The sequence below is a fragment of the Narcine bancroftii genome, chromosome 3 (genome assembly GCF_036971445.1).
Source record: "Narcine bancroftii isolate sNarBan1 chromosome 3, sNarBan1.hap1, whole genome shotgun sequence".
Lineage (NCBI taxonomy): Eukaryota > Metazoa > Chordata > Chondrichthyes > Torpediniformes > Narcinidae > Narcine > Narcine bancroftii.
Window position 1 is genome coordinate 219,620,696 of NC_091471.1, and position 25,280 is coordinate 219,645,975.

General features: G+C 41.8%; 1 protein-coding gene across 4 annotated transcripts in view; it reads left to right on the forward strand.

Moving 5' to 3' along the window:
- Positions 1-7,273: 7,273 nt before the first annotated feature.
- LOC138758139 (protein transport protein Sec24B-like) overlaps positions 7,274-25,280 on the forward strand; it is a 188,229-nt gene continuing 170,222 nt past the window's right edge. For 3 of the 4 annotated variants that reach the window (XM_069926650.1, XM_069926652.1, XM_069926653.1), the window contains exons 1-3: positions 7,286-7,347; positions 18,678-18,852; positions 24,398-24,488. The gene's annotated coding sequence lies outside the window, so the exon portion shown is untranslated. Of the gene's footprint in view, positions 7,348-18,677; positions 18,853-24,397; positions 24,489-25,280 lie in introns of all 4 variants that reach the window. The other variant, XM_069926651.1, reaches the window with a different exon arrangement.

Here is a 25,280-nt window from a genome sequence, read left to right on the forward strand (position 1 = left end):
AAAGAATAAAATACACTGTTTGACCTGCTGAGTTTCTCCAGCACTGTGTTTTTACTTCAATCATGGTGACTGCAGACTTTTGTGTTGTACTTCTTCGATCTACAAACCCCATTTGGTATATTTTTAGAGGGTGGGAGGAAACTGGAGTACCTGGAGGAATCCCACACAGTCACCAGGAGAACATACAAACTCCTTACAGACAGCGCTAGATTCGAACCCAATAGCTGTAATAGTGTCGCACCTACCGCTAGGCTAACCATGCTATCTTAAATTGAATAACAAGTGATGAGGATAAACACAGAACAACTTCAGAATTCATGGATGCAAATATACTTTCGGGACATGAAATAAGAACTGAGATGCTGAATTGATTTGTATCAGATAGTGCCGAATTAATGCAACTGGAGACCTGGGGTAGGAGACCGTGGTAACCCCAAACTTAATCACACTTGATCGTAAGAAACAAAACCTTGTTCTCTTCCTTATCTACTTAATAGCACTATCCATTACTTATTATTATTTTCACCACATGTCAAAATTAAATATTACTGTGATTCACAATGATAATAATAGAATCCTTCCTTGTTCTTAAAATGATAAACAGCAATCCCAGAGTTCTCACCAGCACGCACAATTGCAGGAATTCCCCAAAGAATTCAGAATTCCTCCAAGTTGAGAATCAGCCATGTGGAAAAATCCCACGTGAAAACGTGTGCCACCATTACACACACGTGTTTAATGCTATTTAGCAACTGGGCCTAGATGGTAAAATCAAGGGTGAGTGAGTTCGGCACTCCCACCAACATGTTCCTGAATTTTGGATTAGTGCTCACACATAATTTTGGCCTAGGTACTCCACTGATATTTATCATTACAAATGAAATAAAATTAATGGTAAATTAAATGCGAAGAAGAGGTACAAGGACTGCCTAAAGAAATCTCTTGGTGCCTGCCACATTGACCACCGCCAGTGGGCTGATATCGCCTCAAACCGTGCATCTTGGCGCCTCACAGTTCGGCGGGCAGCAAATTCCTTTGAAGAAGACCGCAGAGCCCACCTCACTGACAAAAGACAAAGGAGGAAAAACCCAACACCCAACCCCAACCAACCCCCCTCCCCCCACCGAGATTATGAGGCCCTGGGCCCTTGGCTGCAGACCGCTCAGGCCATATATAAATCCGGCAGTGGCATTAGATGAGGCTGAAAAAAAAACAGAACTAAATTACAAAAAGATATCACAAGATCATGAGATAAAGGAACAGAAGGCGGCCACTAGGCCCATCGAGTCTGTTCTACGACTCTATTCTAAGCTGAACTAGCTCACATCTAGTTCCAATTTCCAGCCTTTTCCCCATATCTCTTGATACCCTTACTAATGAGATACTTATCCATTTCCTGTTTAAATACTCCCAGTGATCTGGCCTCTACTGCTGTATGCAGCAGTGAGTTCCACAGATCCACGACCCTCTGACTAAAGAGGTTCTTCCTCCTCTCTGCTTTAATTGGATAACTTCTCATTTTAAGACCATGACCCTTTGTTGTCGATTCACCCATCAAGGAAAACATTTTATCCGTATTCACTCTGTCAAAACCTTTCAATATTCAAAATGTCTCTATGAGATCCCCCCTCACTCTCCTATACTCTAACGAGAACCCAAGAGTTGCCAAATGCTCCTCATACGCCAGCCCCTGCATTCCAGGTATCATCCTAGTAAATCTCCTCTCCAACAACACCACATCCTTTCTAAGATAGGGGGCCCAAAATTGTACACATTTCTCCAAATGGAGTCTCACCAGTGCCCCATAGAGTCTTATTAACACCTCTCTACTCTTATACACTATTCCTCTTGAAATGAATGCTAGCATAGCCAAATTTGAGTAAAAATGAAGTTGCTAGTGGGTATTCGAAATGACCTGTCAGAGGAAGTGCAGAGGTGGTACAATTAAAATGATTAAAAGACATTTGGTAAAGTATATGAATAGGAAAGTTTTGGAGAAGTATGAACCAAATGCAGACAAATGGGTCAAGCTCAGGAAGGGTCCTTCAACAGTGTGAAAGAGTTGGGTTGAATGACCTGTTTTTGTATTGTTATAACTCTATGACTCAGGTGAAACTAAAGTGAGACACACAAACTGTAATGGGTGGAGTAGGACAGACAGAGTGGGTTGTGTGACAGAGTATTTAGAGATGGCTTGGGAAGAATAGCTAGAGCAGCTTGCACACACACACATTTTAAAACACAGAATTTTTGCAGGACTTTTACTGAGTGCTTCTTGCAAAAGAGCAACAAAGTGTCAACATACAGCTTGCCTGGGAGAGCATGTGATTTTTGCAGGGAGACAGAACAGTTTTGCTCCCAGAGAGGGAGGGTGTGAAACAGTGAGAGAGGAGACAGAAATCAGTTCCAGAAGGACAAAGCTGGCAAACTTTTGGAAGACTGTCTGGTCAAAGGAGAAGGCTGGTGGTCTGAAAGGTGACCTGAAAGAAAGAGGATCATCTGGAGAACCCTGAAGGGGGAAAGTTTCATCAGCAAGAGTGAATAAACAGGAATTTGGTGCAGATGTCCTGGAACAAAAGGAATCTCTCTTTGAAGACCAACAAGAACCCTCCTGAGTGGTAATCATTTGCATGTTAAGCACCAAAGACTGGTGAACTTTGTTAATGCTAACTTCTGTGCACAGTACAAGAATTCCCTGCAACTAGTGAGATTGAACTGTGATCCAAATAACTTTTCTAAGCTTATACACACATTATACACACCTGTGTTTAGTATTAAAGGGGGGATTAAGTAGGTTAGGTAGGTTAAGTAATAAGTTAAAATTTAATTCTGTTTTTTTGTTCAAATATAATTAAAAAATGACTTTAGTTTAAGTAACCCTGTGTTGTGGTACATCTCTATTGCTGCTGGTTTTTGGGGTCCTCTGGACTCTGTAACACTTGACAAACTCTGTTCCTTCCATTGTTTACATTTCAGTATGCTCTGAACACATGGAGCATCTCAAATGCTCCTTCTCTTTAAAGAGTCATGTGCCGGGGACTCCCATGACTGGGTGGAGGTGTTACATTTTTCAATGAGACCATGAGAACATCTTTGAATTTTTTTCTGGACATCTGTCAATCTTCTGACTTGACAGAGTCTGGCATTAGGCATACAAACAAACTGCCCGCCCTTCAGCCAGGGCCACCTGCAAACTGGAGCCTGAAACTGAAATTGGGGTTCAGGAGGGACAGGAGGTAGTTCACTTTTGCAGGATTTTTGTTGTGGTTTGAGGTGCAACTTTTTTTCCAATTAATATTGACTTGCTGGTGATTTAAAACAATTTAGTCGATGAATTTTGAGTGAAACGCAGAAATCTGCAGATGCTGTGATGGTAGTAAACACACAAAGAAATGCTGGAGGAACTCATCATATACTGATATTTTGAGCCTGAGACCTTCTTAAAGATACATATAAGCAAAAGGTAGGTTTCTGAATAAAGACTGGGGAGAGAAAGGGAGAAGAATGGGGGGGGGGGGGGCAGACCAGACCAATAGACAAAAGGTGTTAATTGGATATGATGAGAGGAAAGGTGAAAACTGACTTTTGACTATGAAAGGAGACAGTTATGTTTTTTTTTACATAGAATTTACACTATTTTTCCACGCCGAAGTGTTTCCTTACCTTCCAGGAGTAGCCGTGCAACAGGAACCAAAACTCCAAATGTCCGTATCATACCACGAGTTTAGACAGACACCTGAAGTACGGTACTGTATTTAAGGAGGCTGGACGTCCTATTCATTAGCCCGTTGTTCACCAATTGCCTGCAGTTCAGTTTAGACTGCTGTCGATCCATGAAAATAACTAGGGGTCAAGGAGGGAAAATGTCGGAATGGGAATGTGTCCTTATTCCCGTTCCAATTTTTTTTCACAGACTGCATTCCAGGAAATTGGAAATAATTTCCTGGAAAGCAGCGCCGATGTAAAAAAACATAAGGGAAAAGGGGAAAGAGAAAGAACTAGAGGAAAGGAGACAGGAGTCAAAGATGGGGATGGGGGGGAGGGGGGTTTAAACAGAAACCAGAGAAGTCTATGCTAATGCCATCTGCTTGAAGGGTGCCCAGTTCGAAGATGAGTTGTTGTTCCTCCAATTTATGGGTGGTCTCAGTCTGTCAGTGCATGAGGCCATGGACAGACATACCAGCAAGGCAATGGGGTGGGGAATTGAAATGGGTGGCCACTGGGAGATCCACGCTATTGTGGTGGACAGAGCCAAGGTGCTCAATGAAGCGATCTTCCAGTCTGTGTCCAGTCTCTCTGATTTAGAGACCACTTATTTTCATGAATTTTGAGGGCTGCTTACTGTAAGCTCCAAAGCAATAGAGTGAGGAACAGGAGGCTTTATTACACTTCAGACTTATCCTGATTCCAAGTGCTCAAATGAGGACAGGGAGAGGGAAGTCGACCTTTATTCCAGGGTCACAAGGGGAGAGTTACCAGGGAGTGAGTCAACAGTGGGGGATAAGCCAGCTATCCATTGACAGACACATATACACATACTTGTATCACCACATTGACCTTCTCTTTTAAAACAAAACCCCGCCGGTTTAAAAGTCCTAGAGGCTCAGCCAGTTGGGTGGTCTCTTTTGCCTGTGACTGCCAGTGGTATAATGGTCGGCTCCATGTGTCTTGAGGCTGGGAGGGCAGGCTCTGTCTGACATGGAACTTGACTGTATGTGGGGGCAGTCATGGTGGTCGGAGCAGCTGGAGCAGGGTCCAGGATGTATGGCATGGTGGGTGGGAGTGGGTTGGTAACCTGCATTGTCCCTGATGGGTGTAGGTCAGACCTGGGTTGAAGGGGATGGGGAGTGGGTATGGGTCGTGGGTATGGGTCTCCAGCACGCTCCAGGTCCTGGTCAGGGACTGTGTCCTCATGGTTGTTCGGTTTCACCACATAGACATACTGAGGGTTGGCGTGCAGGAGCTGCTCCTCTTCGAGAAACGGGTCGGACTTGTGACCCCTCACATATTTCTGCAGCAGGATGGGTCCTGGGGATGAGAACCAGGGAGTGTGGTTCTGGTCACCAACTTCCTGGGAAAGGAAAACATGCGTTCATGTGGGGTTGAATTGGTTGCGGTGCATAGTTGGGATTGGAGGGCATGGAGTGTTTCCCGCAGGACTTCATGCCAATGGGACACTGCTAGGCCTTTTGATTTAAGAGCCTGGAGGTCCACCTTCCAAACTATGGCATTTTCTCTCTCTACCTGGCTATTACCCCAGGGGTTGTAATTGGTCGTCCTACTAGTGGCAATGCCTCTAGCCAACAGGTACTGTTGCAGTTTGTCGTTCATAAAAGAGGACCCCCAATCACTTTGGATGTAATTCAGGTACCTGAAGAAGATAAATATGCTTGGAGTGCCTTTCTGATGGTGGTTGATGTCATGTCGGGACAGGGGATGGCAAAAGGGAACCTGGAGTACATCAATGACGTTCAGAAAATATATGCTCCTGTTGGACGAGAGCAGGGACCCTTTGAAATTGATATTGAGTTGTTTCAAAGAGCTGTGTGGCCTTTATGAGGGCCGACGTCGGGCTAGAAGAACAGTGTCTGGTCAATGACCTGACATCCTCAATACAGAAGGGAAGGTTCCATGCTTTCACGAAGTGGAACAATCTTGTGATTCAAGATGATGGATGCCAGTATCAGGTCGCCATCACTATCGGAGGGGTAACCAGTTCAGTAAGATGATGGCCCCCATGTGGACCATGATGTTACACCGGTAGAGGTGGATGAAGGCAGAAGTGGGGTCGGGCAAAATGGCCAACCCCCGGGGGTGCAAATGGCATGGTGCCATAGAGAAGACCGATTTACACACTCTCTCGTAGTGTCCTTTCTTTACGTATCCCGAGCAGGTGGCTTCTCTCACCGAGGGTGCTCTACTGGCCATAGAAGTAGCATTCTGGGTGCTCAGCTGCGGGCGTGGCAGTGGGGTTGGGGCCTCCCTGAACAGAGGTGGTCTGTGACATTGTGTCCCAAAATGCTGCACCCACAGCCCGCACGTGGAAGACCCATTGCTGGCAGCAATGGATTCAGCATGGCGGTGGGCTGAACCTAAAGTCTTAGCAAGCTGGAGGGGTCTCTGCAATGGCAGCCTGTCTTCCTCTAGCAGTCGCTGGCAAATGTAGTCGGACCTCACCCCAGCCACACAGACATCCCGGATCAGCTCTTCCACATGCTGGTCCACCGATACTGGCCCTGCATTCTCACCCCAGATCATGCAGGGCCCGAAAGAAATCGTCCAGGGATTCACCAGTTGCTGTTTTCTCAAGGCCAGGAAGTTCCTTGAGTAGACTTCATTTACCCATGGTCTGCAGAGGTTGCAGAGCTCGGTCATGGCAGTGGGGTAAGTCGTGCAGCCCGATCATCTCGTACACACGACAGCTAACTCTCGCTCACAGTAGCTTGAGTTTCTTCTCGTCAGAATCCACAAGGTCCTCAGAAGCTTCCAGGAAGTCTGTGAAGCACTTGATTCACTTGCGGTACTGCTCTAGGGCTCTGGATGCCTATGGGTCGAGGTCTAGCCTGTCTGGTTGCAGCAGTTTGTCCATTCCGTGTGAAAGATTTAAATGTAATAAATTAATACGCTCTATCAATGACTCCAAAGCTGTAGAGTAAGGAACAATAGGGTTTATTACACCTTAGACTTGCAGCTGGCCCGATTCCAAATGCTCGTCTGAGGACAGGGATCAAGACCTTTATTCCAGAGTCGCAAGGAGTTACCAGGGAGCGAGTCAGCAGTGGGGGACGGACCGGCTTCCCATTGACATGTTTGTATCACCACACCTGCACGCCTTTGCTTCCCCTCCTTCCTGACTTTCCCGTTCTTCCACCAAGTCCTGCCATCCCCCCTCCCTCTCTACCCCCCCTTTGCCAGCCCCTTCCCCCACTCTTTTGTTCGGACGCCTGCCAGCATTTTCTCATCCCTCCCCGAAACGTCGGTTATGTCCCTTTACCTTTGCTGCATAAAGGACCGGCTGCGTCCAGATTTTAGGGGTTCACTGTTGCAGCTCCAGGACCCTCGAGGTGCCCGGTCCGACCCTCCGCGCTCCGAGACTGTACTGGAGGCGCCCAGAGGACGCGGGGGAAGGGGGGGGGGGGGGGGGAGCGCGACGTGCGTCCGGCCGCCGGGGGTGGGGCTGCGGCGCAGTCCGCGAACCGCGCGCTCGGGGGACGGAGCTGTCGGCGCCCCCCACCCAGTGAGGACGGCGGGGGCGGGGGCGGGGGCGGAGCGTCCGGCCGCTGGGGGGCGCTGTGGCGCAGTCCGCGAGCCGTGCTTGGGGGCGGCCGCCGGGATATCAGTGGAAAGGTATTCCCTCGGATATTCGAGCACCGGCGGGGTGGCGGGGGGGGGGCTTGTCGATTTGTTTGCAACGAGGGCCGGGCTCGGGTGGGGGTGGGGGGCGTGTGTCCAGGCCTCGCTGCTGGATCCGTGTCCAAGCACAGATTTCCTCTCAGCGCCCACCCTCCCGGTTTAATTTCGGTGTCGGTGAGTTGGAAACTTGGCCCTGGTTGTGGGCCTGTCCCCGAGGCGCTGCGGACACCCTGTCCAGGCTGCCCTCTGGCTTGGCTTGGGATGGGGTGGGGTGGGGTGGGGTGGGGTGCACCTGTCCAGTTCAACCTGGGCCTACCCGACGTTCGCCATCCACGCCAGCTTTGGCTTGGGGAGGGGGTTCATTTAGTTTTGAGAGGTTCAGGGGAGGCAGAAGCTCGGCGCTCACTTAAAGAGCTCCTCTCAAAGAATTATTCGGGCTGCACGGAGCAAATCCAACCCTTCAGACTGGTGCTCCACTTCTCCAATTAATTCAGCAAATTTTCAACGTTGTTGGCTGTTTGTCGGAGAGTCACTGAGCAGATTTACACCCCGCATCTTTTTATTTTGAGCTAATTTTATTCATGTATTTGTTAGAGTTTTGCTTCATCTTTTGATAATTTTCTCTTTTGGTTGTAAACTTCTCATTTTCTCTGAAGTTCCCCGCTTATTTTTTTTTCCTCCTTTTGAATTCTGTAATTGATTTTGTGTAATACGATTGGGATTGATAATACACATGAAAAGTTGGGCCCATTAATGAAAGTGTTGACAATGAGTAGAGCAGACATGTCAAAAGTAAAAGTTGACCAGTCCTCTGCATCCAATGCAGCTAAAACTGGTGGCTGTGGAGTTGGTGAATAAACTCCAAAATTTCTTAGTTTCTGGAAAAGTCCCGGCAATGCCGAGATAGAATGGTCCCCTCCGAGGAAAGAGGAAGGGAGATTGGCCTTGTATTAGGTGGTCAGAGAGGCGAGTTACCATCACAAAAATGCAGGCAAAAGTAGACCCCTCAGGTTTGTCCTACCTTTCAGTATGATCGTGGCCGGACTATGCTGGCTTCCGCTTGCTTGTGCCAGTTCATTGTCCTCAATTGCTTGATATTTCAAATATTTCTCTTATCTCCACATTGCAGAGAATTCCAGTGATTTGCTACTGTTTGAGAGAACAAATTTTTATGCTCCTCATTTTTAAATAATAGAGTCCTTGTCATTTCTTTGTTCGAGATCCTCTCCCTGGTGAAAATGTGTCCTGTCAGGCCTCCTTAGGATCGTGAATGTTTGAATAAAGTCGCACCTTATTCTTCTGAATTCCATAATAAAGGGGCCCAAACTATTTGGCCTTTCTTTTAATTTTCCAATTTCTGTGAATGCTACTGTATCATTTTTTTTTTACATAAGGGGACAAAAAATGCATAGTACTCCAGACGTAGCTTCACCCACACCATGCAGAATTTTTAAAATACCTTGCTATCATCCACAACCTGTCAACCCTTGACAATAAAGGCCAAAATGTTTGTTACCTTAACTTTCTCTTCTGATTCATGCACAAAAACACCCAGAATCATCTATACTGTATTGATTTGTGGTGAAGTGCATGCTGTTATTAGTCTCTTTCACACTTGCATCCCACTAAATTGGCTGTTCAGTGTCTTGGGATAGGAATAGGGGTTTGGCTTTTCACGCTTGACCACTCCTGTCAGTGAACGCTTTCACACTTTCAAGGAGCCGTCCCCGGGGTTCAGACTGTTCTACCTTCTACAGGTGATGTCATGACATATCGAGCGATGGTGGAACTACTCTAAATCCTGAGCAATATTTTATGATCTTATATTTGAACAAAATTAATCATGCATAATTATAACATAATTAAGCTTTATGTACAGCACAGCATGAGCCCTTCAGCTCCTGTTGTGCCTCAGAAAGGACCGTGGGAAAGTGGTAGCAATAAATAGCAATAGTGGACAATTTTTAAACAGGGTGGAAAAGTTGGTAATGCTTTAGCACACAATTTATATAGCATGGGAAAATTGGTAGAACTATTGTGTACAATTTATAAATACCCTGGGGGAAAAAAGCGATGGCGAACTTGTCCTCTTCGAATTCCATGCGGCAGAGAAAGGACTATATTCACAGCTACATGCACAGAGCATTCATGGAGGGGTTTCTCTGCCCCATGGCATTCTGGGAAGTCAGGTCCATCATCGCTTTTTCCCCCACAGTCTTTATAAATTGTGTGCGACAGCTCTACCAACTTTCCCGCCCTGTTTAAAAATTGTCTTTTATTGCTGTTTATTTCCTATCTCTCCCGCTGCAACTTTCCCACAGCAAAGTTTATACCTTCATTTTAATCTTTTCTTCCTTTGTGTTCCTACATTCACGCAAAAACTTGGGTGATTTCAAACCTGCAAAGCAATTGCCCTTTTTACACTTGCATGATTGCAATGCTGGCGTCTGCAGACGCTGGGGATTGTACCAGAGGTCAAGCCCGTCAATCCCCGGTATGAGATGATGCCATCCGATGCTGGTGTTGAGCTGATTTTGCTTTCACACTAGACACTTTAAAGGTCGATTGCTGTTTAATTCCTTGGATCACTTGCAAGAGTGCAAGGGGCTATTGATAGCTCTTCACTTAGAAAATCATAAGGTGATTGGGCAGAGTCAGCATGTTTTGATGAAAGGGAACACGTTTGACAAATGCCATAGCTTTTTGAGAAACTAACTTACATAATGGATAAGATAGAGTTACAAGTCGTGCTTATGACTTTTTAAATTTTAAGTGTTGAAGTATTGCAAAAAGTTGTTGTATGAAATAAGGGCATAATGCAATGAGGAGGTAACATTTAAAATGGAGGGGCAATTGAAGGACAGGAAATAAAACTGTGAGGAGCTTTCATGGGACAAAATTTAAGTGCATCCAGGAGGATTTCTTGAATCAATACATGAATAATTCAACTAGGGAATGGCTGTACTGGACCTTGTACTGGGAAATGATCCTGGACAGATGATTGAAGTTTCATTGAAGAAGTATTTTGGGGTCAGTGATCATAACTCTAAAATTACAGATTATAAATTACAGATAAGGATAAGACTGAACCTCGTGTGAGAGTGAAATTGGGGAAAGACTAATTACAACAATATTAGTCAAGAACTGAGAAAAGTACATAGGGAGCAGCTTGTTGGGGATGTATATGCATTTGACATTTGGGAGTACATTGAAGGCAAGCTGATTAGTTGACCATCAACTCATTCCTATGAGGCTGAAAGATAAAGATGGCACGGGCCAGGAACCTTGGATGATGAGGTATAGTAAATATAGAAAAAGAAAATGGAGGCATATGTAAGGTTTAGGATGCAAAAATCAGAGAAGGCCTTTGAGGAATGTAAAGGAAACAGCAAAGAATTGAAACAGCAAAGAAGTTAAAAGGGGCCATAAAATATAATTGGCAAGAAGGATTAAGGAAAAGGATGTCTGCCAAGGTCAACAGAGGGGATTTGTGCATGGAGCCAGAGGACATTGTCAAGGTTCTAAATGAGTGCTTCATATTGGAATTCACCCTGGACATGGGACAAAGTGAGATCAGTTAGGGCCATGCTGATATTCTGAGGCATATTGATATCAAGAAGCAGATGGTGTTGGGTTGTTTGAATAACATTAAAGTGGATAAGCCCTATACTCTATGTGATCTATCCCAATATATTAATTCAGTAAATTGCAAGGTTTTAACCTGGATCATTGTGGCCTGTTGAGTCACAGGCAATGTCCCAAAAGTATGGAAATAGAATGTGAGGTTTCTTTGTTTAAGGAGGGCAAAAGGATAGTTCGGGTTTTAAAAAATGGATGGTGAGACTTTAATAGTGATAGGGAAATTGATGAAAAGAATAATTTTTTAAAATTATATTTTATTTAATTTTTGAGAAAAGAATATATACACACATAAAGGACTCAATGATGGTATATACAAATATACAAAAAAAATTATATCCTTAAAATGCACATTGAGCCTAGAAATAACCTCTCCATACCTTAAGAAAAAGGAAAAGAAACAGTGGACAAAGGGAGAATGAGAAGAATTCTTGTGAATAAGATTCTCTGGCAATTGAGAGTTTAAGATGATTGATGAGGGTAAATTTAAACTTAGACATATAGCATGGTAACAGGTCAATCGGCCCCACAAGTCCGTGCTCTCCAATTTACACCCCATTAACCTACACCACTGGTATGTTTTGAATGGTGGGAGAAAACCAGAGCCCCCAGGGAAAACCCACTTGGACACGGAGAATGTACATTCTCCTTACAGACAGTGTGGGATTCGAACACAGGTCCAGTCCCAGTCATTGGTACTGTAAAGGCAGTGCGCTAATGGCTACGCCAACCATGCAGCCCAAATGGTAAGTCAATGGATATGGTATATGTGGACTTCCATGAAATATTCATTACAGACCTTCATGGTAAGCTGATCAAAAAAAGTAAAGGCATAAGCAAAGCCAGTTCATCCTTCCTTTTGTAAGGAGACCAAAACTGCACGCAGTACTCCTGATGTGGTCTCAAGTTGCAGCATAACCTCCCTGCTCTGAAATTCAATCCCTCTAGTACAGAAGACCACTATCCTTCTTGATAGCCTGCTACACCTGCAAACCAACCTTTTGCGATTCATGCACAAACACTCCCAAGTCCCACAGCGATGGCAGCATGCTGCAATCGCTTTCCATTTAAATCATAATCTGATCTTCCATTTTTACTTCCAAAGTGGATAACCTCACATTTCCCAACATTGTACTCCATCTGCCATACCCTTGACCACTGACTTAACCTATCTACAGAGTCCTCTATAATTTTATTCAGGGTTATTTGTATACATTTTACTTTGACTGTAGAAATTACAGCACTTTTTATACTTAGTTCCCCAATTTCAGGGCACCATAATATTTGAGACATTTGGCTTCACAGATGTTTGTGAGTACTCAGGTATGTGTAATTTCTTCATTGGTGCAGGTATAAGAGAGCAATGCTTGCTTCTAATCTTTTGATCATCTTTAGAGTCTGTAATTGCCATTTTTCAACTTGAGGGCCAGGGCTGTGCAAATGAAAGTCAAAAAGTCATTATGAGCTAAAAAAAAAAGAGAATAATGCAGTAATAAACCTTAGAATTACCAAATCAACTGTTTGGAACTTCATTAAGAGGAAAAAGTGTACTGGTGAGCTCAGTAATCACAAAGAGACTGGTCTTCCAAGGAAGATCTCCACTGCTGATGACCGAAGAGTTCTCATCAAGATGAAAAATCCCCAGAAGCCTGTACGACAGATCAGAAGTACTCTTTAGGAGGCAGGTGTGGATGTGCCAATGACGACTGACTGCAGAAGATCTTACGAACAGAAATACAGAGGCTACACTGCAAGATGCAAACTATGACAAAGGAGGTATGCTTAGGATCTACACCTCCACACTTTGCTCTTCCCATCATTCTGATGCAGGTTAATTTTGGTCTCATCTGTCCAAAAGACCTTTTTACAGAATTCTGCAGGCTCTTTTAAATACTTCTTGGCAAACTAACTGGCCATCCACTCTGTGGCGAATTAGTGGCTTGTATCTTGCAGTGTAGCCTCAGTACTTCTGTTCATGAAGTCTTCTGTTGACAGTAGTCATTGACATATCCACACCTGCCTCCTGAAGTTTTTTTTTCTTCAGATTTATTGTCAGAGTACATACTTGACTTCACATACAACCCTGAGATTTATTTTTTCTGTACTAATTGGTAGTGCAAAAATTAAACTGTACACAGCATAATCGTGTAAACAAATAAAAGAACTGTAAACAGGTAACAAATGTTAACAAACTGACTGCATTATAAAGAGAACAAAGAAAATAAAGTGCACAAGTAAGAGTCCTTAATTGAGTCTCTAATTGACTTTGTCATTGAGGATTCTGACAGTAGAGGGGTAGCAGCTGTTCCCGAACCTGGTGATGCGATTTTTGTGGCACCTATACCTCTTTCTGGATGGAAGCAGCAAGAGAACAGAGCATGTGGTGGGTGGTGTGGGTCTTTGATGATTGCTGCTACTCTCTTACAGCAGCGTTTCCTGTAGATGCACTCAATAGTAGGGAGGATTTTGCCTGAAATGTTCTGGGCTCTATCCACTACCTTTGGAGGGCTTTATGCTTTACGTTCAGGGTATTGGTGTTTCCATACCAGACCATGATGCAGCTGGTCAACACACTTTCCATCACACATCTGTAGAAATTTTCCAGGGGTTCTGGTGTTACACCAAACCTTTGCAAATTCCTGAGGAAGTAGAGGTGCTAACGTGCCTTTTTCACGATGCAATTGGTGTGTTGGGTTCAGGAAAGATCCTCTAAGATAGTGACTCCCAAGAACCTAAATTTGCTCACCCTCTTCATCTCTGATCCCTCAATGATCACTGGATTGTATACCTCTGACTTTCCTTTCCTGAAGTCAAGTATCGACTCCTTAGTTTTGGTGACATCGAGTACAAGGTTGTTGGTTCACCATTCAGCCAAATTTTCAATCTTCCTCCTGTATGCTAACTCATCATCTTCCTTTATACCACCCACCACCGTGGTATCTTCGGCAAATATATAGATGGTGTTAATGTCGTACCAAGCTACACAGACGTAGGTCTAAAGTGAGTAAAGCAGTGGGCTAAGAACACAGCCCTGTGGTTCTCCAGTACTGATGGAAATTGTAGAGGAGAAGTTCTTACCATTCTTCACTGATTGTGGTCTGGAGGTGATGAAATCCACGATCCAATTATGCCTCCCTGGTCTTGGAGTTTGCTGATCAGGCTTTATTAGCTTATTAGTTGAAGCACTAGTCTCATAAACCAAGGGTTGCAAGTTCATTCCTTGCTGAGGCCTCATTTCTGTGAAGGGCACTGGACAAAGTGGTGACTCTCTATCTTATGGTAGGCAAAGTTAAAGAATTTCATGCATGTTACATTCTAAATGTAGTATTATCTGACAGTAACGGAACCTTTACCTTTTAGTTTTGAGGGATGATGTTGTTAGATGCCGAACTGTAGACAATAAAGAACATCTTAATGTATGTATTTTGCTGTCCAGGTGTTCTTGGGCTTTATGTAGAGCCAGTGAGATATGCTGCCTAATGTGCTGAGTTTTACAGAATACTCTGTTTTTATTTCAAATTTCTAGTATCTGCAGGATTTTTTCTTTTTAGCATTGTACGAGGATGAACCTGTGCTGATTGTTGTAATAATCTTAAACCCATTTGAGATGAGCTTAGAGAGGCAAGTTATTTTAGCAGACAGATTGAGACCTGTTGAAAGAAACACTTTTTAAAACCAAGAGTTCATTTTCAGTAAATAGAAATGGATCTAAACAGACAATTTCACCAAACTCGATGCAGGAGAAAGAGCTAGAGTAGGGGTGGCCAAACTACAGTCCCCTGCATTACGAGCCTTAAGGACCCAAAGAGCAGCAACAGAAATTCACCAAGAGAATGACTACTTAAACAAAATTGGTTGTATTTGCTTAACACAGAATAATAAGATCAATATTTAACATCACTATTAAGTTACTTAACTTAACCCCCTTCCTAATTCTGTGTGTGTGTGTGTGTGTGTGTGTGTGTGTGTGTGAGAAGATGGTTCTTTTTTCACTGTCCAGTCATTTACTGTTCACTTCTCCAAGTTCACTGGTGTCAGTAGTTTTCAGGACTGTGCACAGTTTTAAACAGTTATTACAGTCAACAGGCTCTGATGCCTTAAGTTCTTACCAGTCAGGAGGTCATTGGTGGGTTCAGAAAGATGCCCTTTCTTTGTTGGACATGCAAACTGATTTCCTTAATTAGCAACCAAAGTGTCTTTCCGAAGAAACGTGCCTTCTTCAAGGTTACCGCAAAGAGTTCTTCTTTTCCCCTATTTCAGGAGAAAAACTACCAACCAGCCACTACAGAGATTTTGATTAGGCTGAACTTGGAACTCAAAACCTGTCTTGAAATGGCATCTTTAGCAGGCTTTTCACTTTTTAGCCTTTCACTGACCGCAGCAGCTTTTATCTCCCTCTCTCTCTCCTTTTTGTTTCAGTTTCTGTCATGTGATGTTTGCTTGTGAAAAGTGACTAAACTACCTAATCTTATTCCCTATTTTTAAACATATTTTATTAACTTATTCTGTACATTCTCTCTCTACAAAGGAATTTTAGCTCTTGAGCTAAAAATTCTTTTATAACCTAAACAAATTGCTAATTTAACCATCACTACAGTGTTAACAATATACAATATATATCATGTAACAGCAACGTATCCTAAATTTTTTCCTTTACATGATCGTTTCAACATCTAGACAAGCAATCTCCAATCACATTATTTGTACATTTGAAATGATTAATTTCCAGATTATATTCTTGCAAGATCAAACTCCAGTTTAATAATCTTCTATTTTTATTCTTCATCTTATTCAAAAACACCAGAGGATTGTGGTCAGTAAATATCATGACTCATTCATGGGTTGTATCCAGATGCACATCAGAATTCTGCAGAATGAGATAACAGTTCCTTCTCAATAGTGGAATAGTTCTTTTGATGAAAATTAACATTTTTTTGAAAAGTAGGCAACTGGAAGGTCAATTTCATCATCATAATTTTGTAACAACACTGCACCACCTTCCCCCTTACTGGCATCCGCTGTTAATGAAAATGGTTTGTCAAAATCAGGAGGTTTTAAAACGGGGTTATGGCATAGCATTTCATTTCCTTTAAATTCTCTAAAGCTCTCTGACAAGATTTTGTCTACACAAATTTCTCTCCTTCAAAAGATTGGTTAAAGGAAGAGCAATTTCTGCAAATTTCCTGCAAAACTTCCTATAATGTCCTCCCATTCCTAAAAAAAAACCTTCTCACTGCTTTCTTGCCATTGGGAATAGGGAAATCAGAAATTGCCTGCACTTTGCCCTGACCAACTACATGTCCTAAATATTGTCACAGTAGCATGTCCAAATTCACTTTTAGCTAAATCGACAGTTAAGTTTGCTTCAGATAATCTTGAAAATAATTTTTCCAGTTCCACTATTTTTTTCCCATTTGTCACTTTTTATGACCAAGTCATCAATATAAGCATCTGTGTGTTTTAACCCTTGGATTACAGAATTTATCATCCTTTGGAACATCGCATGGGGAAATTTTTCATGCCAAAAGATAGCACATTATATTCGTACAAGCCTGATGGTGTCAGAAATGTGGAAATATTCCTTCCTCTCTCTGTTAGTGGTAACCCTTCATCAGATCCACTTTAATAAGAAATTTATCTTTCCCAATTTTGTCCATGTAATTATCTATTCTAGGAATAGAATAGTTTTGGTTACTGCATTAACCTTCCTGTAATCTGTACAGAATCTAAGAGTTCCACCTGGTTTAGGTACCAGAACACACTAAAAATATCACTTTCCAACATGTATTCCATCTCCTGATCCATTATTTTACTCTTTTCAATATTTATTCGATAAAGGTATTGTTTTATGGGACTCGCTTCTCCCACATCATGACAAATCACTGACGTCCTTTTTGACACATCAGGAAACAAATTTGTATATTTCAAAAGCAACTGGTTCAACTGCTTTAGTTCTTGTGATTTAAGATGACCTAACTTTTCCTCCAGATTTTCCAAAATTGTTGAGTTAGTCAGGCGCACAGGAACTATGGTTTCTTTAAGGTTACCCTCACAAGATTCTGTTTCCATGATCTTATGATCCATAACTTCCTCAACCCTATCAACAACTAACACCTTTGATTCAAATGGTTCTCCACTACCATTTTTCTCATAGTAAGATTTCAACATGTTGATATGACTAACATGAGTTTTATTCCTATAATCTGGAGTATCTATCAAATAGTCAACATTATTCAGTTTTGAATTTACTTTGTATGGTCCAGAAAATTTTGCTCTAAGATGATTGTCATATGTTGGGAACAAAATTAACACTTTATTTCCTGTCTTAAAATTCCTCACTTTAGCCTTCCTGTCAAATAATCGCTTCTTTTTACCCTGATCCATTTTTAAATTCTCTTGAGCCAAAGACCCTTCTTTTTGTAATGGTCTTTAAATTTAGAAACATAATCCAGCAAATCCAACTGAACATCCTCCTAACCCACTATTCTTTTACCAACCTTGACAGTCCTCTAACCTGATGTCCAAACACAATTTCAAAAGGGCTGAAACCTTATGAATCCACAGATTCTCTTACAACAAATAACAGTAAATGAATACCTTCGTCCCAATCCTTTCCATTATCTAGACAGTAAATCCTTATATTTTTAAGAGTAAAATGAAATCTTTCCAAAGCTCCCTGCATTTCAGGATGGTACGCAGATGAAGTGATTTGTTTAATTTCCAGCTCATAAATCAACTGCTGAAACAATCCTGACATGAAGTTACTCCCAAAAACTGAAAATTTTTTACAAAGCCTTTATCACTGTTTTGGCTTTGATATTACTCAATGGTATATCTTCTGGAAATCTGGAAGCCGTATACATAATTATAAAAAAGTATTGATTACCAGCTTTTGGTTTAAGCAGGGGACCAACACAATCCACAATAACCCTAGTGAAAATTTTCCCAACAACAGGAATAGATGGCAAGGGAACTACTGGAGGGCCCTGATTAGGTTTCCCCACAACCTGACAAAGGTGACATGTCTGGCAGACCAGGCCATAAAAATTGTTTCAAAATTTTATTCATGGTATTTTTTAAAATCTAGATGATGTCACTAAGGTGTACTATGGGCCAAATTTAAAATTTAATTCCAGTAGGCTTTAGGAATGACCACCTGATGAATCACTACCCATTCTTCATTTGCAGGAACACCACGAGTTCTCCAATTCCTTGTTAACAATTTACCCTTCCAATGATATCCACAGGGCACTTCCTTAATCTCCTCCTCATCCACAGCCTTCTCCCTCAAGACCGTGAGATCAGAATTAATTCTTTCCTTGATAAAGACAAATCCTGGCTCTCAAATTTAACCTGCTCTTTCTGGACTATTTCAGAAGTACTGGGCAAGTCTCTATCAACTGGATCGTCCTCTGATCTCATCATTTTCTTAGAGAAAGACCTCGTCACAGCACATGCAGGATATATCTCACAATCTTTGTCAACCTCATCCTTACTTGGCTTGTATGTTAATCTCAACACTGACCCAACTTTATCCTTCGCCAAGTCATTCCTATTAAAAATGAGACTCCTCGCATGGGCAACTTTGAAATAACTCCCACTAAAAGTGGTCCTTTAATTCTGAATTCAACTCTACTTTGTGCAGAGCTATTAATTCTACATCTCTATCAATACCTCTAATCAAGGTCATCTCTCCTGTGTCCGTCTTTTGATCAAGAGTCAAGACATTCTCCAACAACAATGACTGGGCAGACCCAATGTCTCTGAGAATTTTAACTGGCACTTGGGAAGTTCCTTCCTTTACTGCAATCAAGCCCTCTGATACAAAAGGTTTAAATACTTCCAAAACATCCTTACCAGGTATGAAACTTCTGTTCTCATTCAGTTCAACTGTCAAGCTTCTGGAAATATTTCCTTTTCTTTCTTCTTTTTCAGCACTAAAAAATTTGCAAGAACATGACAAAATAATAATAGATAAATCCTGAAATTCTGTCTTTTCATACTTTACCTTCATCTTTTCTCTTAATATTCTCCCCAGACTTAATTTTAGGCTTTGCTCCACATTAACCTTCTGAGAAGCCCTACTTTGCTTACATTTGTTTTTGTGAGGTAAGGCTTATTCATTTGCTAACCTAGCTGTTTGTTACCTGTCCCCATGTCTTTTTTTATCCAGGTAATAATTTGATCTCATTGGGGAACATGCCTTTTAATTTCCTCAATTAATATCAATTCTCTTGTGGAAACCATTATTTATTCTTTTTGAGGCGCACCATTGTTCAAAACATACAGATTTTTCAAGTGCAAAATCCACATAAGATTGGTTCTAAATTTTTGTCCATATGCTTCATAAGCATTTAATGCTGTTTGTTTAACAGTCTCATCATTTGCAACTTGCTCTGCATTCAAACTTGAGTATGCCAGTTGTGTTTTTACCTTTATTACACATCAGAGCATAAGAGGCCACTTTTGGCCAATGTGAGCACTGAGCAACCTTCTCAAAAAGCTGAAAATATGTATCAATATCCCTCTCATCGAAAAGAAGAACTAGATTAACCTTTCTACTAGCCATAAAATTCTCTCCAGGAGTTTGAGCTTCTGTTCTCTTACCTTCATCTCAAGTTTTAATTTCTCTAATTCAAACTGCCTCTCTCCTCTCAGTTTCTTCCAACTCATATTTCCTCTATCTTTCAGCTTCCTCCACTTCAAGTTTAAGTTGGTGTTGCTGCAATTCAAGCTCCTGTTTCTCTCTTTCTTCATCCTCACTCTGTTTCTCTCTCTCTTCCTCCAGCTCCATTTTTTCAATTGCAATTGCATTTCAACAGATTTATCCTCAGGAAAATTTTCTATCTTTCTCTTCAAAATTTCCCTCACGTATAATATTTCACTATAATTCTCTGTATTTCTATTTTCCTCATAAAATTCTTGACTTCAGCAAGCTTTAATTCTCTAACAAGATCATCTTTTTCTCTGCATCTCTGCAAATGATGGTTGTACTAAATATGCACTAATACCCATTGCTGCTGTTTTCCCCCACTTAAGCTTTAAATTAGCATTGAAAAATGATTTACCAATAAATCACAAAAACTCCAAATGTTTAAGATCCCAAAACCCCAAATGTTTTCAATCACAAACTCAAAATATTTCAAATCACAACAGATGAGCCCCCTACTTGTTATGAGCCCCAAAGGACTTGAAAACCAGCAGCAATAGAAGTTCACCAAGACAATGGCTACTTAAATAAAATTAGTTTTATTTGCTTAACTCAGAATAAGATCAATATTTAACATCGCTATTAAGTTACTTAACTCCCTCCTAATTTTGTCCACACGTGCGTGTGTATGTTCAAGATGGTTATTTTTCACAGTTCACTTCTCCAAGTTCACTGGTATCAGCAGTTTTCAGGACTGTGCACAGACTTAAACAGTTATTACAGTCAACAGGCTCTGATGCCTTAAATTGTTACCAGTCAGGAGGGTCTTTGGTGGGTGCAGAGAGATGTTCTTTGTTCATTGGACATGCAAACTAATTTCCTTAATTAGCCACTGAAGCGTCTTTCTGAAGAAACGTGCCTTCTTCCAGGTTACCGTAAAGAGTTCTTCTTTTCCCCTATTTCAGAAGAAACACAACAACCAGTCACTACACAGATTTTGAACAGGCTGAACTCAAAACTCAAACCCATCTTGAAATGGGGTCTTCAGCAGGCTTTTCACTCTGCAGCAGCTTTTTTATCTCTCTTCCTCTCTCCTTTTTGTTTCTATAATGTGATGTTTACTTGTGAAAAGTGACCTAAACTATCTAATCATTCTCCCTTTTTAAACATATATTTTATTAACTTACACCAGGCTAACTGCGGCTTGTTACTCGTTTTTAAGTGCCACATTAGAATATAGTCTCTAACAGTGGCATATCCAGGTAAAATAACACCTATGGCAAGCACTGAAATTGTGTGCCCCCCCCTTTAAAAAATGCAGATAAAGTTGACGGTTGGTTTTCATGCACAATTGGGCGAGTTATGAAGATTGGCCGCGTGTGTATTGGGCAATTTCTCAGAGGTCGTGAATTCCTGTTCCCCAAATCAGCACCATTCCTCACAGCCGGGTTCATTGTAGCAGGGATGGGCAAAAGGTTTTTAATGGGGAGAGGCAGTCTCTTTCGCTTTCTCCCTCCACCCTTCTCTGTTTAAAGCAGTGGTTTCCAAACCTTTTTGGTGTACCATCCCCTTGGCTGTCAGGCCACAACCTGCACCCCCTCCCCCGCGCACGCGCACAAACACACACACACACACACACACACACACACACACACACACACACACACACCCTTTTGTTATTAGTTCTATAGCAAATTTAAAAGAACTAATCTAACACTATAAATAAGTGTATGTATTTCACAAATAAAACTTGTAGTAAACCAATTTATTTAGGAATATAAAAGGTTAAACTAAACAACTCACCTATAACTACATTGTCCTCACAGTTTTCACACTATATTGCCCACACTTTTTTGTTTTCTGGACTGAGCCCATTTTTTATTCTGCAACAAAAGAATGTTATTTGTAAAAATCATCCCAATCACAACAAAAAGCAGCAGAAAAAACAAAGAGATATAATAGCAATGCAATTACTAGGCAAAGTACATGTCACAATAATACGAATACGAATGTGAAACTAAAAATTCAAATACGTAAACTAGTCATTCCAGTCAGTCGCCGTCCCTAGTGGTCCTGTCCTCAGCTGTCACTGACCTGGCCGTCACCATCCCAGGCAGTCACCCCCACCCCCTTCTCACCTGACGGATAGGGCACGATGAGCATTGCAAGCTGACTTTGCCAGAAACGTTCTGTCTGTCCCCTTTTTTCCTCACCGCCCCTTGGATCATTTCACTGTCCACTTTGGGAATGACTGGTTTAAAGCCTCTTCGTCTACGATGTGATTAGACTCATTTGCTTTGTTCAAGAAACAGCATGTTGAATGTACAGGAAATCGACGTGCCGCCACTCCAGAACAGGGCACAGGAGCGTGCTTTCCAGAGGAAATGTCACCCCTCACGCACCTAAAGCCAGGCCGAACCAGCCTGACTGCGGAGCTGAGAAGGGCAGCCTGTAGCTGAACTTCCTTTCTCATCCCGGAATAATTCTGCCTGGTTTCAGTGGGGAACGGAACATGCACATGGCGGGTTCGGGTGAACTCTTGAATTCTCACTGTTGCATTTCCAGCTTACTTCAATGAAAACTCTGACTCTCCCTTTGTTTTGCAAGAGTCCACTGCAGACCACAATAACACAAGAAGTTAGTGAAGATAAACATTGGGCAAGTCAGCCGCAGGTTTTTTTTTCTCCACTCTACGCACATAATCTCTCCCCTTGCACTTCGTGGGATTCAAACAAACGTTGCTGTCACTTCAGGGCAAAATAAAGTCTTACCTGTGATTGTTCAGAGGGTGACCAGTGCCCTCTCTGAAGTCTGGTTCACCTAATGGTAGCACCGGCCCTGGGTGCATTGGTGGTGGAGCTCACCGGAGCGCCCCTTTAGCATCTCACTGGTTTTTGGCATCTCATCAGGCCACTTCGGCGCCACTCCGACACCTTGCACAATGCAGGATCTATAAGCAAAATGGCAGTCTTTCTTACCCATAATCCCCCATACAGCTGAAACTGCTCTGCATTTCCCTGACAGTGGCATTGGCAGAATAGTTCCATATGCGTCGGGGATTATATGTAAGGAAGACAACCAGCATCTGCATTGAGCGAGATGCTGGTGCGGCCCCAAAGCAGTCTGATGAGATGCTGACCCAGTGAGGTGCCGGAGCGGTGCTCCAGGGTGCTCAAATGAGCCCCAGTAGCACCTCACCCCTGGGATGGAGGTTCATTGTTGGGTTAGGGACTTGGATATTTGGTGGGCAAGGTGAGGACAGTGGCACCCACCTGCAAGTGGCACCCAGGGAATTTGCCCTAGCTGCCATATCCTAGATACACTATGGTCTCTTAACAATAAATTGCACTGTTTGTACATTGCATTTAATTTCAACACTAGATGTCACTGTTATTTTGAACTAACTACTAGACCAACCATTGTAATGTTACTCATGGATGATAATGTTGACCTCAGTTGATTCAACATGGCAGAACCAAAAAGACGGAAAATAGCAGGGGAATGTCGAAAATTTCAGACATGGTGGGAAAATGAATATTTTTTCACAGAAGTCAAGGAGAAGTGTGTTTGTTTGATTTGCAAGGAATCTGTTAACTCTAAAAGCCTACTTACAGATTTACACATTGCATCATAATTATTAAGGTGGACACTTGGGCCATGAATTGCATTCACTGAGAGTTGTGGAGGAATGTTGGAGACAGCCTTGTCCCTTTTTTGATCTTTTCTCTTGTTCTTAGTTTGCACCCAGCTTTTCATTTTGCACTGCTTTTTGAATGAATTTTAAAGAGTTTTATTGTAATCATTTAAATTAAATTTAAGAGCAGCAGATACAAAAATGCCTACTGTAATATGTGAACACATCAATAAATCACTGTTATGTCAAGTTAAACTGTTCACTAGTGTCATATAGTTATTTTGATAGAAAATGAATTTTCAATGGCACAGAGGTTTTCTGGTCTAAAATCACTGTTTTCCTTACAGTGTAATTGATTGAAAATTGCCCAGCTTAATATGGTTGATTTGTCAACTTATTGACTCCCTCAGTTCAGTTTGCAAACAAGATCAAGTCTACTAAATGATTATTATTTCAATTTCCTATCCCTTAACCTCTTTATCAGCTGCTAATGGAAAAAAAAGCATAAGAATAGCACCTCATCTTTCATTTCAGCTCTTAACTGTCTTCTGGATGAAGCACAAATTTCAATAAATGCTAATTCATACCTAAATCATTATGACATTTATTGCGGGTACCAGAACTGACCACTGGTCATGAGATCCAGAACTGACCACTGGTCATGGGAATTCCAGTCATAAAACAACTCTCCACCATCACGCTCTGCCTCTATCACCAATCCAATTTTAGATCAGTTTGTCGATTTGTGTCAATCCCATGGGATTCAAAAGACGAATCTGGTTAGGAAGATTTTAATGCATTTGGACCAAATGTGATTAGACCAGAGTGCTAAATTGATTGGCGTGGATGAGTTGGGGTGAAGGGCCTGTCCTTTGCTATATGACTCCATGACTCTTTGATAATCTGTGCAAAATGTCAGGTAAGATAGGGCTCGGCAAGAGCTGATCTTTATTTTGTGCTAATTTCCTGCTCTTTCGTTCTATTCCTTGGTTCCTCAGATTCCAAAAACTTTGTCACTTGTAACTTGAATACATTTGGAAACCAAGCTCCACATTTATTTTGGTTCTAGAAATGTGTGGCTTTACCATAATTTTAATATGGCTTGTCCTGTTTTTGTTCAGGGGACCGCCATACTCTCCAGACAGGCTCAGTGTTAACACATGACAGCCGAATGCAGAAATATATGAAAGCTTGAAGGATTCTTATTTGAAAGTGAGTCTGCAAATAGCTGACCTTGTGACTAAAGACATGGGTACTTTACTGTTTAAAATATTTTTCTACTGTGAAAAAGATTTCAATATAATTTAATCCTAAATTTGGCAAACACAAATGAGAAGAATTGCATTTGTTTCACTTAATGGTTTTTGCACAGTCTGATGTACTATCTTTAACAAATGGCTTATTAAATTTGCTTAATAAGTAGCTGAGCCACATGGGTCAAGTATATTTCCCAGAAAAGAGAGAGGCATGCAAGTTTTCAATAAGAGAGCTGGTTGGGAGAGGATGTGTACAACATAGGGAATATCTGTGTTCAGGTAAATTGAAATTGCTCAATAAGTGCATTTGCCAGCACATTTGCTGCTTGATCTGTGTAATGTTTTGTTTCTGGTAAGGTTTCAGCACATGTCCAGAAGACCATACAGAAATGAATAGGACAAGAAATATTGAGCCATTGTGAAATAAAAATGAAAAATATGAAATGCTAGAAGCACTCAACAAGTCATGCAGCATCTTTGAAAACAGAAACAGTTGATATTTTAGATGAAGGGTCTTTCATGAGACTGGAGAAGGAAAGAAACTAGTTAATCTCGGTAGAAGGGAAGGTGAGAGAGATTACTGGGTGGACGAATGGAATTTCTCTAACAACATAATGTCATGTAGCAGACAGGATGAAATTAAGCTATCATAGGTTTGTAATTTGTTATTATTGAGGTTCAGGTTTGCTGGGACGTGACCAACAGGCCTGACTGTATGCAGAGGAAAATTAAAAGATTGACAGGCAAA